At 44.8% G+C, this 14,622-nt stretch overlaps 1 pseudogene; it reads right to left on the bottom strand.

Moving 5' to 3' along the window:
- Positions 1 to 221: 221 nt before the first annotated feature.
- Positions 222 to 14,092, bottom strand: LOC138090279 (PRAME family member 12-like; annotated as a pseudogene).
- Positions 14,093 to 14,622: the final 530 nt, after the last annotated feature.

Genomic DNA, 14,622 nt, shown 5'->3' on the forward strand with positions numbered 1-14,622 from the left:
TATACAATGGGCTCCATGTGATGGCACACCTCCTCACCACAGCGAGGACAGAGGCTGAGGCTAATCCAGATGATCCTGGGATGTCCCAAGTCTCTCAGAATCTCCAACAGCTGAGCTGGAAGCTGGGCAAGTCTCGCTTCCAGGGGAACACCCTGAGGTCTGTAACTCTCCTGAGGGGCAGGATAACGCTCTTGCCTTAAACAGGGCAGCACAGCGGTGTGTCACAGCGGCGTCTCCATGACGGCCGTGAACAGGAGGTTCCCACACAGGCTGATGGAACTGAGCTGGAAGCGGTGTCTCAGAGCAGACAGGAAGGCCTCCAGCTGGGAGTCCGTGATCTCATACACATCTAAGTCCAGTTCCTGGAAGGTGGCTGCAACTTTCTCCAGCAGAATTTGGAGGAGCTCAGGCCGAAAGTCAGTCATGGTGACACGGCTCCGATCCAGGCTCTTGAGCTGACTGATGTCTGGGCTCTGGGACAGGTGGGTCAAGTCTGATTCTGTAAGCCAGCACTTGGTTATTGACAGGCTGTCCAAGGGGGACTTCAGGCACCTGGGGGAGAAACCAAGCAATTAGTTCCTGGAAACTGGGTGCCAGATTGCATACTCAGTTCAGTCACTCAGTCATGTCTGACTCATTGCAACCTCATGGACTGCAGCAAGCCAGGCTTTCCTGTCCATCACCAACTCCCAGAGCTTGCTCAAACTCATGTTCATCAAGTCAATGATGCTATCCAAACATCTCATCCTCTGTCATCGCCTTCTACTCCTGCCCTCAATCTTTCCCAGCATCAGGGTCTTTTCCAGTGAGTCAGTTCTTTGCATCAGGTGGCCAAAGTATTGGAGTTTCAGCTTCAGCATCAGTCCTTCCAATGAATATTCAGGACTGATTTCCTTTAGGATGGACTGGTTGGATCTCCTTGTAGTCCAAGGGACTCTCAAGAGTCTTCTCCAACACCACAGTTCAAAATCATCAGTGCTTCAGTGCTCAGCTTTCCTTGTCATCCACCTCTCACATCCATACATGACTACTAGAAGAACCATAGCTTTGACTAGACAGATCTCTGTCAGCAAAGTAATGTCTCTGCTTTTTAATGTGCTGTCTAGGTTGGTCACAACTTTCCTTCCAAGGAGTAAGTGTCTTTTAATTTCATGGTTTCAATCACCATCTGCAGTGAATTTGGAGCCCCAAAAAATAAAGTCTGACACTGTTTCCCCATCTATTTCCCATGAAGTGATGGGAGCGGATGCCATGATCTTAGTTTTCTGAATGTTGAGCTTTAAGCCAACTTTTTCACTCTCCTCTTTCACTTTCATCAAGAGGCTCTTTAGTTCTTCTTCACTTTCTGCAATAAGGGTGGTGTCATCTGCATATCTGAGGTTATTGATATTTCTCCCAGCAATCTTGATTCCAGCTTGTGCTTCTTCCAGCCCAGCATTTCTCATGATGTACTCTGCATATAAGTTAAATAAGCAGTGTGACAATATACAACCTTGACATACTCCTTTTCCTATTTGGAACCAGTCTGTTGTTCCATGTCCAGTTTTAACTGTTGCTTCCTGACCTGATACAGGTTTCTCAAGAGGCAGGTCATGTGGTCTGGTATTCCCATCTCTTGAAGGGTTTTCTACAGTTTCTTGTGATCCACACAATCAAAGGCTCTGGCATAGTCAATAAAGCAGAAATAGATGTTTTTCTGAAACTCTCTTGCTTTTTTCATGATCCAGTGGATGTTGGCAATTTGATCTCTGGTTCCTCTGTCTTTTCTAAAACCAGCTTGAACATCTGGAAATTCACGGTTCAAGTATTGCTGAAGCCTGGCTTGGAGAATTTTGAGCATTATTTTACTAGCATGTGAGATGAGTGCAATTGTGTGGTAGTTTGACCATTCTTTGGCATTTCCTTTCTTTGGGATTGAAATGAAAACTGACTTTTTCCAGTCCTGTGGCCACTGCTGAGTTTTCCAAATGTGTTGGCATATTGAGTGCAGCACTTTCACACCATCATCTTTTATTTCCCCTGGTTGCAGCTGGACCATTTGGGGAGGGTTAATAAGGAAGCAGGACATCAGCAGGACACCCTTTGCTGATCCTGGCAGGGGGTGGGAACCACACTTGAGTGGTCCTGGGTACAGCTCTGAGGATGTTCTGGGGGAAGAATCAGAAACACTTTGCTTTTATAACCAAAGTTGAGATGGAAGAATAAAGGAGACTTAGGAATCTCTTAGAATTTGATTCTGACTTCCTAAAATTGGGAGGAACAGAAAAGGAGCAGGTGTGGAAAAAGAAAGAGTCTGTTAGGTCACATTCAATTTGAGATGATTACAACATTAAATAAAAAGAAATATCAAGTACCAGACAGTACCCGCAACAAAACCCTATTCATATAAAATCATTTGCATACTTATTCAAGAGCTAATGGTAAATGCCTCACGTGAAATTTAAATTTTATATCCTGTGTGCCAGAATTGTGGTGGTACAAAGGTAATTCCAGCATCAACAACATCAAAACCAGACCCAAGTCCAAGTTGGTCTCAGGTTGAGAACAGCAAAGACACACACTTTCTCTTCTGATATTGTGAGGGTCATTGTGAGACAGGTTAGAGTTCCGTGTTGAACAGTTTTCTCAAACCAGAGGCTAAAGGGTGGCCAAATATATCCCACACACAATGTTTAGAATAAAATTTGTGGCCAGAGGCAAAATACCACATTTTATTTCACAGTTTCCTCTCCAATGTCCCTTGGAAAAAAAATGTAGCAATACTGAACCCACCTTCATGAAGAACATCACTCGGCATTAATTCAAAAGCATGCCCTCCAGGTCTCCCTACTCACCTGTCATACTTCACCAAACTCCCTCCTAGCCCTGAGTGATGTGGGGCTCCTGTCTCCTATGGGAAGATGCCAGACAATTTGATTTGAGGCTGGGGATTTGCATCAGGCAGAGACGAACTCTGTTCTCCCACAACTGCAGTGAGCGATGTGGGGAGTGGGGGGTACATTCCCAAGTAAGAGTTGGAGTCCTGGGTCTCAGGATCCACGTACACCAAAGCTTCTTCTCCAGTGGTCCATATCAAGAATAAACAAAACCCAGCTTAAAAGCCAGATTCATGAGCAAACCAGGACACCTACAGTGTCACAGGAACCTCAAAAACTATTTTTCGAAAAAGAACCCGAGGCCCAGGGTATGAAATGAACTGCCAGAAATTTAATGGTATCTGGCAGTGAGCCTTAAAGAGTTTGTAGGTCAACAAGACTTAGCCTTCCAATTCAGGTATGAATTCTCTGAGCATCCCTATACCTACAATCACCAACAGGCCCCAGAAGTTTTCCAAGAATAAAGAGAAAGTCATTGGATGGGGAAATCTGATTTAGATTTTCTTTCACCTCTGCTCCCTGGAGTAAGTGCCAATAAGAAAAACTTTGAATCTGAAGCCAAAGCAATGTTAAAGAATTGTCAAGTTGGCTGAGACACCCAGGCTTGCTTTTAAAGTGCTCGCTTCCGTAATCCAAGCATCGCTTCTTGGCAGAGAGAATAGCTGACACATGAGGCTCTCCCTCAGATTCTGGTTGTCAGTGTAGCCTTCGATATTGTCATGATTATGCCTGTGGCCTTTATGTCAAGCAATAGCCCTGTAATTTATGGAGGATTTATTCTGCACCAAGCTCTGAGCTAAGTGTTATTTTCTGAATTAGAGATTATATGTAACCATTCAACTGAGCAAGAAGATAGCTGAAGCTCCAAAATTTTGGCCACCTGATGTGAAGACCCAACACACTGGAAAAGAGCCTGATGCTGGGAAAGATTGAAAGCAGGAGGGGAAGGGGGCAACAGAGAAGGAGATGGTTGGATGGCATCACCAACTCAATAGACTTGAGTTTGAGCAAATTCTGGGAGATAGTAAAGGACAGGGGATCCTGTTGTGCTGCAGTCCCTTAGTTACATTTTTAAGGTTAATTAATATTCATCCTACAAACAGACAGTACATTCATTTTTGTCCCCTTTCCTATACAGTAGGTTCTCATTAGCTATCTATTTTATACACAGTATTGTGTATATGTCAATCCCAGTCTCCCACTTTATCTCTCCCCTTTTCTTCCTTCTTGTGCATGTTTGTTCTCTACACCTATGTCTCTATTTCTGCTTTGCAAGTAAGTCCATTTGTACTATCTTTTCTAGATTTCACATATATTTTGATCCTGGACATATACTCAGAGAAAACCGTAATTCCAAATGATACTTGCATCCCATTGTTCATTGCGTCATTATTTACAATAGTCAGCACATTGAAGTCAACTAAATGTCCATCAATGGAGGAGGGGTTAAAGAGGATGTGGTGTATATATATGCAATAGAATATTACTCAGCCTTAAAAAGGAACAAAATTGTACCACTTGCATAGACATGGATCGAGCTAGAGCCGGTCATACAGAATGAAATAATTCAGAAAGAAAAATCAAGTTTTATATCACAATTTACTCCCTAATGTCCCTTGGAGAAAATAGTAAAAGAAACATGTAGCAGCACTGATTCGCCTTCCTAAATGGCATCACTCAGCATTAATGCAGAAAGAGTTTCTCTGATGTGGGGTCCCCTGCCCTCCAGGTCTCCCTTGTCCCCACCTACAGTCCTTCACTCACCCACCACCTGGCCCTGGAGGATGTGAGGTTCCTCTCTCCTGTAGGAAGATGACAGACAGTTTGACCTGAGACTGAGGATTTGTACCAGGGAGAGAAGAAAACTGTTCTCCTACAGCGGCAGTGGGTAGTGGGTAAGAAGACCCCCAGTTGTCAGTTGGGGTCTTGAGTTTCAGAAACCACATGCAGTCAAGCTTCTTCTCAAGTGGCTGTGGAAGTCCACGGATAGGATAAACAAAACCCAGCAGAAAAGTCAGACTCAGGAGTCACCCGGGGTACCTACTATATCACAGGAACCTCAGAAACAATTTCTTTCTCAAACAAAGATCTTGAGGTCCAGGACATGAAGTGAGCTTTGAGCAAGATAATGTCTGGCCAGAACTGAACCTTGGAGTAAGCTCCAAATGGTTTGCAAGTCAACAAGTTTTAATTTTTCCATTAAGCGTCACTTCTCCTAGCATCTGTACACCTACAACCACCAATAGGCCCCAGATGGTTTCCAAGAAAGAAGAAAAAGTCTGGATGGAGAGATCTGATTTAGATTTTCTTTTACATCTGCTCCCTGGATTACTGCCAATCAGAACCTAAGCCATATATGTGCCTGTGTGCTCAGTCACATCTGACTCTTCGCCACTCCATGGACTATAGCCCACCAGGCTCCTCTGTCTATGGAATTTTCCAGGCAAGAATACTAGAGAGGGTTGCCATTTCCTATTCCAGTGGTATTCCCAACACAGGAATCAAACCTCCGCCTCTTGTGTCGCCTGCATTGTAGGCGGATTCTTTACCACTGGGCCACCTGGGATCCTAAGCCACAGCCAATTATAAATCAATGCCACCTCATGCGAAGAGTTGACTCATTGGAAAAGACTGATGCTGGGGGGTGTTGGGGACAGGAGGAGAAGGGGATGACAGAGGATGAGATGGCTGGATGGCATCACTGACTCGATGGACATGAGTTTGGGTAAACTCCGGAAGTTGGTGATGGACAGGGAGGCCTGGCGTGCTGCGATTCATGCGGCTGCAAAGAGTCGGACACGACTGAGTGACTGAACTGAACTAGAGCCTCCAGAGGGAGCACAGCCCCCAGAGCTCCCAGTGGACTTCCCAGTTCTCGACTGGGAAGGGAATAAACCTGTGCTGCTTTAGGACACTGAGGTTTTGGTTACAGCCTCAATTGGACTTATACTATCTTTCTGGTCCTTTTAACAAACCTGTCAAACTCCTTCCCTAGTCAGTGCCAACATGCCATTTCTATAGTCTGAGCCACTCTGTTCTCCCTCCCAACCTGTCCCTGCACCTGGCTGATCCCTCTCAGCATTCTAGTCTCAGCCTAAATGTCTCCTCATCAAAGAAGGCCTCCTTGGCTAGATCCTCATGGCCCCATTACTGCTGTCACGCACCCCTTTACTTCAGCACACCTCCAGGGAACTCTCTACGACCTACAGGCCATCAAGGCCCCCACTTTTGTAAGCCTGTCCCCCAACACCACACTCTCATGCTGGTGCTTCTTTAACATCCCTTTCCTTCTGAACTGAAGGCTCTGAGGTCAGAGGTTGGTTTGACTATGGTTCAGTGGATGTTTGTGGGATGAATGGATGGTGCAGCAGTGTGAGGAGGCTAGCTGGCTCCAGCTTAGCTGTCACTTCTGTGTTCATCACAACCTTCCTCTCTTCCCCATTCTCCCATCATTCAATAAAAATTATGCATTGAGAGTCTGTACCAAGTTTTCAGAACTTGGAATCATGTCATATTTCTGGGCCTAAGTTTTTTCTTGTGTGAAATGGGGGTAATTGAAGATCCCTCCAGCATCTCCTGACATTCACTTCTGTCTTCTGCAAACTAATGACATTCCATGTTTGATACTCATTTATTCATGGACTGGTAAAGAAAAGAACCTGTGGGTTTGGAGGAGGTGCCTGCAAGCATGCATGCTCAGGGCTGTCGAGTTATTTGTGACCCCGTGGGGTGTAGCCCAACAGGCTCCTCTGTCCATGAATTTTCCAGGTGAGAACGCTGGAGTTGGTTCCACTTCCTCCTCTAAGGGATCTTCCCAATCAAGGGATTGAACCTGAGTATCTTATATCTCCTGCACTGGCAGCAAGTTCTTTACCACCACATCAGCTGGGAAGATTTGGAGGAGGGGCAGGAGCAGTGATTCCAAGACCTCAAAGGTGGGCCTTCTTTAAAACTAATGGTGGCTCTGCAGCCACCTGCTCTCTGGCACATCAAACGGTGTGGTGGACCTCCATGTGACTCACATGGTGTTGTGGTGGTGTGGCAGTTTTCAGACATGTGCTGGGATGTGCTGGGAGCAAGGGCTGATATGGAAGCTTTAAATGTGGCCAGACTCCAAGTGGGCCATTCAAGGATATGGGAACATGGAGGGTATTCAGGGGACCTTTCTTGCATGGGCAATAATCAGCTGTGAAGTTTGACAGAGAAAATCAGACAGACAAAGGTTATCAGTGGTAAAGTCATATTTTATTCAAAACTATATAATACAGGAAAATATACCCCGTCATGAAAATGGACTTCATTCACAATTCAACAGGTACAAGTATGGAGTCACCACCAAGAAGCAGGGTTTTGCCGGGTGTGAAATTTCTAAGAGGAGACAACCGATCTGGGAGGGATTCTGGATGAACCAATCTAGAAGATTTCTTGCTGAAGGGAACCCAACATTATCAGATAACAAGAGTGGACAGTGAGGAATTTTGATCACATTTTGGAGATGATTTGATATCAAGAGTGTGGTTTCTTGCTGAATAACTCTTATTCAAAGTGGATTTTACATGAAAACCCTCAGACATTCCTGGGAGAAGGTCAGGAACCTGAATAAACGTTGATCGAACAATGTTTTTAGTTGAGGGAATTTTGTTGGAGCACTGGGTGGACTGTGCAAATACTGATAATAATGAAGTGTGTGGCCAACTTGGGAACAGGTAAAGGTCATTGGTAATGGGCAGGGAGGAATCAGGCAGGTCACACGGGACTTGGAATAAAGAGGAGCTACTTGGTAAGATTTCCATGATTTGAGTCATATTCTCTATATCTTTGCAATGGTTGCAGGGAGATGATTTTGTCAATGGACAAAGGAACAGGAATGGAGAGCAGGGAGAGAGCACAACCTGCATCCTGGCTTGGTTAGAGCATTTGTGTTGGACACACGTAGGTGGACGGACACAGGGGCACCACAGCCTTGGCTGTTTGCAGGCATCTTGGGTGTAGATGTGGTGCAAACATAGAGTGGAGGATGACCACTGGAATGCTGATTTGTTCACTGGGGTCTTATCCTCTCTTTATGGTGATGTGTTACTATGAATTGAATGTCTGGGGTCTTTCCTCTCTTTATGGTGATGTGTTACTATGAATTGAATGTCTGGGGTCTTATCCTCTCTTTATGGTGATGTGTTACTATGAATTGAACGTCTGGGGTCTTATCCTCTCTTTATGGTGATGTGTTACTATGAATTGAATGTTTATTCCTCATCTCCTACTCCATCTCTCGTATACCATCCCTCATCCCCCAAAAATTCATATCCTGAAGCCTCAAACCCCAGGGTGATGGAAGTTGGCGTTTCCTTAGGAGATAACTAGGTTTGGATGAGGTCATGGAGTTGGAGATCCTTGAGCCATTTGGTGTCCTTAGAGCCAAATGAAGAGACTTGAGCTCCCCTCCCAACACCAAGTGAGGAAACTAGAAAGCTTGTTCCCTCCACAACCCAACCTCACTGCCTCTCTGGTCTCAGACTTTCAACCTCCAGAACTGGAAGATGTAAATTTTGTTTGTTTAAGCTCCTCAGTCCATGGTATTGTTATAATGGTCTGAACTGATTCAGACACACATGAAAGGGATAGAAAGAGTGTACAGGAAGGTGGAAGGTATTTATGGGCTCATGATTTTTTTTTTTCTTGGAAAATCACACAGCACACAGTAAGAAGTTGGTGCTGTATATACTAGGTTAAAGTAAAATACAGGTGATATGGCTGACTTTATAATGTAATCCACTCTTAACAGAAAATTCCCTATGACAATAACATTCATTCATTATTTCAGGTTATAGGTAATTTACATGAAAATATATACTGACCACAAGTCAAGTCAAGTGTTATTTCTTCTATATCCTGTATTTTTATATTATTATCAGCTAATAATATAATGTTGATTTTCCCCACATTGACTTTATAATGAAAAATGATATTTGACTATAAACTAATGATAATTTTTTCCACGGACCATGCATTTATAGTCATTTACTGCCTTGTCAAGATCTGTGGTCAGTTATGGGACCACAGGGTGATAGAGACACTGTTCCTTCCCTTTATAGGACAATGTTTGCCTAACTGGGGAAATTGCTGAGAAAAAAGTGTTTTTAATACATACTGTTATCCTACAACCCAGCAGTTTCACTCCTTTGTATCCTTCCAAAGGATGTGAAACATTCTATCCACACAAATACATGCATGTTACCTGTAGCCCCCCAGGCTCCTCTGTCCATGGGATTCTCCAGGGAAGAATACTTCAGTGGGTTGCCATGCCCTCCTCCAGAGGATCTTCCTGACCCAGGGATCACACCTATCTCAGGTATCCTGCATTGGCAGGTAGGTTCTTTACCATTAGTGCCACTGGGAAGCCCATGATTTATTCATGGCCTCATATAAATGCTAAGTCCTTTTTCTTTCCTTTCTGTTGAAGGAATAAAGGGTAATCTTGAGAAATGAAGAATCCTAGGGGTGTCTGCTAGCAGGGGAAAAGAAGGAAACAACTCATTTATTGAACCTCCTCCTCTATGCCACACCTGGAGCAAAGGCCTCAGTGCACATCTCATTGATCCTACAGGATCCCCGTATGCCTGTGTGCATTATTACCTCCATTTAATAGAAGCTGTACCTGTGGCTTAGATCCCCCTCCATCCCCAGACCAACAATATCAGCCCCTGAATCCACAGCAAGGAGCCTTCATTTGGGTGCCCTTGTTTACAGACACTGTGCTAGTTAATTTTATGGGACATTGATTCTGGGCATTTCTGAGATGGTGATTCTGGGAAAGATTATCATTTGAATCCACCAACTGTGTGAAGGGATCTGCCCTCACCAATGTGATGGGGCTTCATCCAATGCCTGGGGGCCTGAATGGAACAAGATACTATCTTTTCTCCCTCTTTCTCTTCTTCCCCATGAACACAGCAGCTTCTGGCTCTTGAGACTTGAGACTCTGTGGCTTACATGAGTGGTCCCCTGGTCCTCAAGACTTTAGCCTCTTGGAGTTATATCACCAGCTTCCCCCATTTTCAGCCCTGAGTACTGGCCTGAGTTATAAAACTGGATTTCCTGGTTCTCTCGCTTATAGAGAGCAGACCATGGGACTTCTCCATCTCTGTAGCCCCTTTGAACCCATCCCCACAATAATCCCTTCTAATACATGTCTACATATACAGATCACTCTTGACCAACATATCATGGAACTGCTCAGATCCTCTTCCTCGTGGACATTTTTCTATAGTAAATATAGCACTACCCCACCTACAGGTGCTTAAATCTCAGGATGTGGAACCAAAGGTAGGGAGAGTTGACTATGAGTTATAAGGTGTAAATAGAGGGAGTTGTTTTTTTTTTTAATACGGGCTAATATGTGGATGATAAAACAGGCTTCCCTGATAGGAAGAGATAGTAGGTATTATGGGAATAAAGTACATCTCTCAAGGACATGACCTAACATATAAAAGGATGCAATTTCATAATGTGACTTAGAAATACTAAAACAAAGTGATGCACCTGTATGATTTTAGTATTAAGACAAAAGGAAATGGATGTCTTTACTGGTCAAAACTGCACACTCATGATAGGCATGGGTTGTAAGGACTAGGGGTCCTGGCTCATCTGCATACGGATGACGCCTTCCAGAACTGAGAGTCTTGACTTGTGAAGTGAAGGCATGTCACAGCACAGAAGGAGAAACTGAGACCTATGTGGAATCACTAGGAGAACAATGAGAACTGCTCGTCTCCAGGTTCACGGCCTGAATCAGCAGTGAGGACCATGTCAAGAGTCTTCACTCCAGTGGTTCATGGTGAATGAGTATGTTTTCCTTGTTGTGTGCAGTTAACCCACCGAGCCATCACAGAAGTAAGGAGGCAAAGATGTCCCAGACAGAATAGAGAACTGGTGGGAATAGGGGGGTTTGAAGATCGTAGACAATTCAGTTCACTTTCTTTCAGTAACTGAAAGTAACTGAAGATTTCTGAGATGGAACAGAGAAAACAAGTCATTATCAGGAAGGGCACAGTCCATACACACCAAAGATTTCTTAATTTCTATTTCTTTACAATCATCCACCCAGGAATGATGCCACATGTACATCCCAAGTTTGCTCTAAAAAATTAGATTCTTTTTTCTGATGCTATAAATACATGTCCCAGAAAGCCACATCACCTCCCCGAGTCTGTATGTCTCTCTGAAGTCCTGAATATCCCACCACCTTTCCTTTTCCCGTTCACATTAAACTAATGTCTGAAGCCATAGGTGTGTTTTCACGTTAAGAAATCCCCATGTCCTAGACGCCAGTTTCCAAGTGCCCAGAGAAAGGTTTGGATAGAGACAACCACCTAGGCAGGGGTTAGTACAGCTGAATATAATGGGCTCCACATGATCGCATATGTCATCACTATGGTATGGACAGGGACTTGGGAAAATCCTGATGGTCTTGGGCTGGTCTAAATTCCTCATAATCTCCATCACTGGAGCCCGAAGCTGGGCAAGTCTGCCTTCCAGAGGAACACCCTGAGGGCTGTAACTCTCCTGAGGGGCAGGACACCATTCTTGCCTTAAACAGGGCAGCACAGCAGTGTGTTGTAGCATCTTCTCCATGACAGCCATGGATAGGAGGTCCCACTTAGGTTGAAGGGCTTGAGATGTGAGCAGCAGCTCCGGGCAAGCAGGATGGCCTCAAACTGAGAGTCCCTGTTCCCACATTGATCTAAGTACAGTTCTTGGAGGGCAGCTGCAACTTTCTCCAACAGAACTTGGAGGAGCTCTGGATTAAAGTTGACCAGCCAGACGCCATTCAGATCCAGGTCTTTTAGCTGAGAGATGTTCGGGCACTGGGACAGGGGGGTCAAGTCTGATTCTGTTAGCTAGCAGTTACTTATTCAGAGGTTTTTCCAAGGTCATCTTAGGCACTTGGGGAGAAACCAAACAATTAGTTCTTGGAAACTGGGTGCCACCTGTCTACAGGTGATTAGACAAATGGTTTGTTCAGGGCAAATGTTAAGTCTGACCATCTGATGAAGGTCAAAACACTGATTGCCCAGTCTCATTCTAGGCTCAGTCTTGTCACCTTCACTATATAACTGAGTCAATTCACAGAACCTTGAAAGTTTTCTCCCTCATCTGCCAAGCAGTGTACAATATAACTCCACTTCCTTCGGAGGATGAATGAATATAATGCAATGCACTAGAATGTGCTCAGAGGAGAGGCTGACACAGCCTCAGTCAAGTGTGGACATCCCTAGTTTTTACTGCTGTGTGATGGGATGAAAAATCATTTTGGCTAAGGCTTCCTTCACTCCACTGTTGGCTCTAGATGCCTGCCTCTCTGGACAGGTGAGGCTCTGGGGAGATGTGTATAAAGAAGCAACTTACATGATCCCACAACATCAAATGTGATGCCAGTCTAGAGGGGCTCACTTACATCCCTGCATCCTCTACAAATTTTCTATCACTTTCTATTACCCTTTTGTCTCAGCTTGATTAACATCATCTCCCAAATCATGCTTTTCCCTTATATTAATTACCTCGTCTATAGCACAAGTCAATCTTTTACAGACAGACCAATTAAGACATCCTCATTGTGGTGACAAACCTGTGGTGATCACAGGTTTTTCCTCAGAAATGCTCTGGTCTGATGTGTTTTCCACATGTAAAAGTCCTTGTATTTTCGATATTTGACATAGACACCTCTACTGAAGGAAAAAATTATCAACCTTCTAGTGCCAAATCCAAACATTTCAGTCAATAACCTATACCTCCCTAGCAGGGTGTCCCTTTCAAGAGCTACTGTATCAGGTTAGCCCCCAATCTTGATTTGTGTGGTCATGGGGCACCACACTTCAGGACACAGTGCCTTTGATATTCTAATGTTATGTTCAGTGTTACCCAGGCAGTGGTCCACTCTCACCTGAGCAACTGGTCCAGGCAGACTTCAAGGAAGGAGGGAGACTCCAGATGGAGATCCCGGAGGTGGCCCAGCCTCAGGAACTGAGAGGTAATTTGGACAAAGTAACACTGCTCCTGCTTCTCACAGACAGACATGTGGATGCGGAAGAGATGGAACCTCTGTAAATTACTCACCTGGCCCAGGAAAGGGGCAAACATGGCCAGGGTGGACAGATGCCAGCTGCAATTCATATTCACCTCCTGGATACAGTCCAGCTGCATCATATTCAGGGCCTTAGTGATATTTTCCATGGTATTGCAAAGATCTTCAGCTTCTTACAGCACAAGGGTATGGAAGCTTTTCTCTGCTCCACCCACCTGAGAAGGTAGGTGAGGAAGTTGTTCAGGGTCCTTTTTTCAGGGAAAGGTCTATGAAAATCCTCAGCGGAGCCACATGCTGCTTTGCCATCGACTTGAACTCAGCCACTGGTCCTCTTCCTGACTTATGCACCTGGGAGTCCTGGCTCCAGCCCACATGCCCCAGAAGTTAGGGCCAAAGTCCCACAAATCTAGCACCCATAGTTTGTACCTCCTATTAGGGAAAAAGAAGATTGGTGGGGATGCATTAAAATCCACCCAGAAAGAAGCTACAGCATAGAATCTAGCTACACACTGCCCTCCTCTGCTGTAATTCAGATTCCTGACTTCACAGGCTGCCTTGTCCTCTTCCCTCTCTGACTCCCTTTCTTCCATCTCCCTTTCCCCTCTTCTCTCTGATTCTCCACTTCTAGTAACTCTAAGCAGGACTGGGAAAGGTAGGGAATGTTCTTTCGGCTTCCAGAAGATATTTCTGTTAGTGATCCAAGGCCTCTAGGCTTCTTCACTGCCATCCTCAGATTATGGTGGTCCATCCCTTCCCATCCACATTCCCTCACCCCAGCTGTCTCCTCTGGGACACCCAGGATTCTACCAGGTTATTCACATAAGACTCACCTGGAGTGAACCTTCTGGGCAAGCAGGTCATCAAGTGCTTCCAGTACTGTCTGTAGAGGCCCCACATGTGGCATGTCCATCAGGTTCCCTAGAGGCAGGTATACAAAGGATCAGGCTTGCAGCATGACCTTCAGGGTCTCAATGCATCTCCTATCGAAGGCTTTCCTGAAGAGAGGTGAGAAGAGCTCTGTGGGTAGAAACTCCAAAGCGGAAATGGTTGAGGCCTCACCCCTCAGCAGGCTTGTTCCTGCCAGGTCCAGGAGTCTGGATGGGCTCTGTGTGTTGCCAAATCTTTTCACTCTCATCTCATATTCAAACAATTTGTTAACACAATAAACCACTCATTATATACAAATAAATGATACAAATATTTATTAGAGAATTATCTAGCTTACTTTCAATATACTAACATTAAAAGAAAAGAGAAATAGAAACAGCAGAGGATACATTACCAAATTGGGTTTTGACCAACATCCAGACTTACTCAGCGCCGGGAAGTCCCCTGTCACAGCACATCTGGAGTCCCAGTTGGGAAAAGGTCACAGGCAGAGCATTAGCTCCATGGGTGAGACATCAAAATTGCGGTTCAAGTTTCCTGCTTATAATCCCAGGACAGAATCATCATCAAACTGTAAGTCTGGTTTCCTGTTAATGCTGTTTGTCTTGTAAAACTTGAAATGTTGTTAAGCCTGGGGCTTGGTTGGCCAGGCCCCCTCCAGTTCAGTTCAGTCACTCAGTCGTGTCTGACTCTTTGTGACCCCATGGATTGCAGCATGCCAGTCTGCCCTGTCCATCACCAACTCCTGAAGCTTGCTCAAACTCATGTCCATTGAGT

This window comes from Capricornis sumatraensis, chromosome 14 (assembly GCF_032405125.1).
Source record: "Capricornis sumatraensis isolate serow.1 chromosome 14, serow.2, whole genome shotgun sequence".
NCBI lineage: Eukaryota > Metazoa > Chordata > Mammalia > Artiodactyla > Bovidae > Capricornis > Capricornis sumatraensis.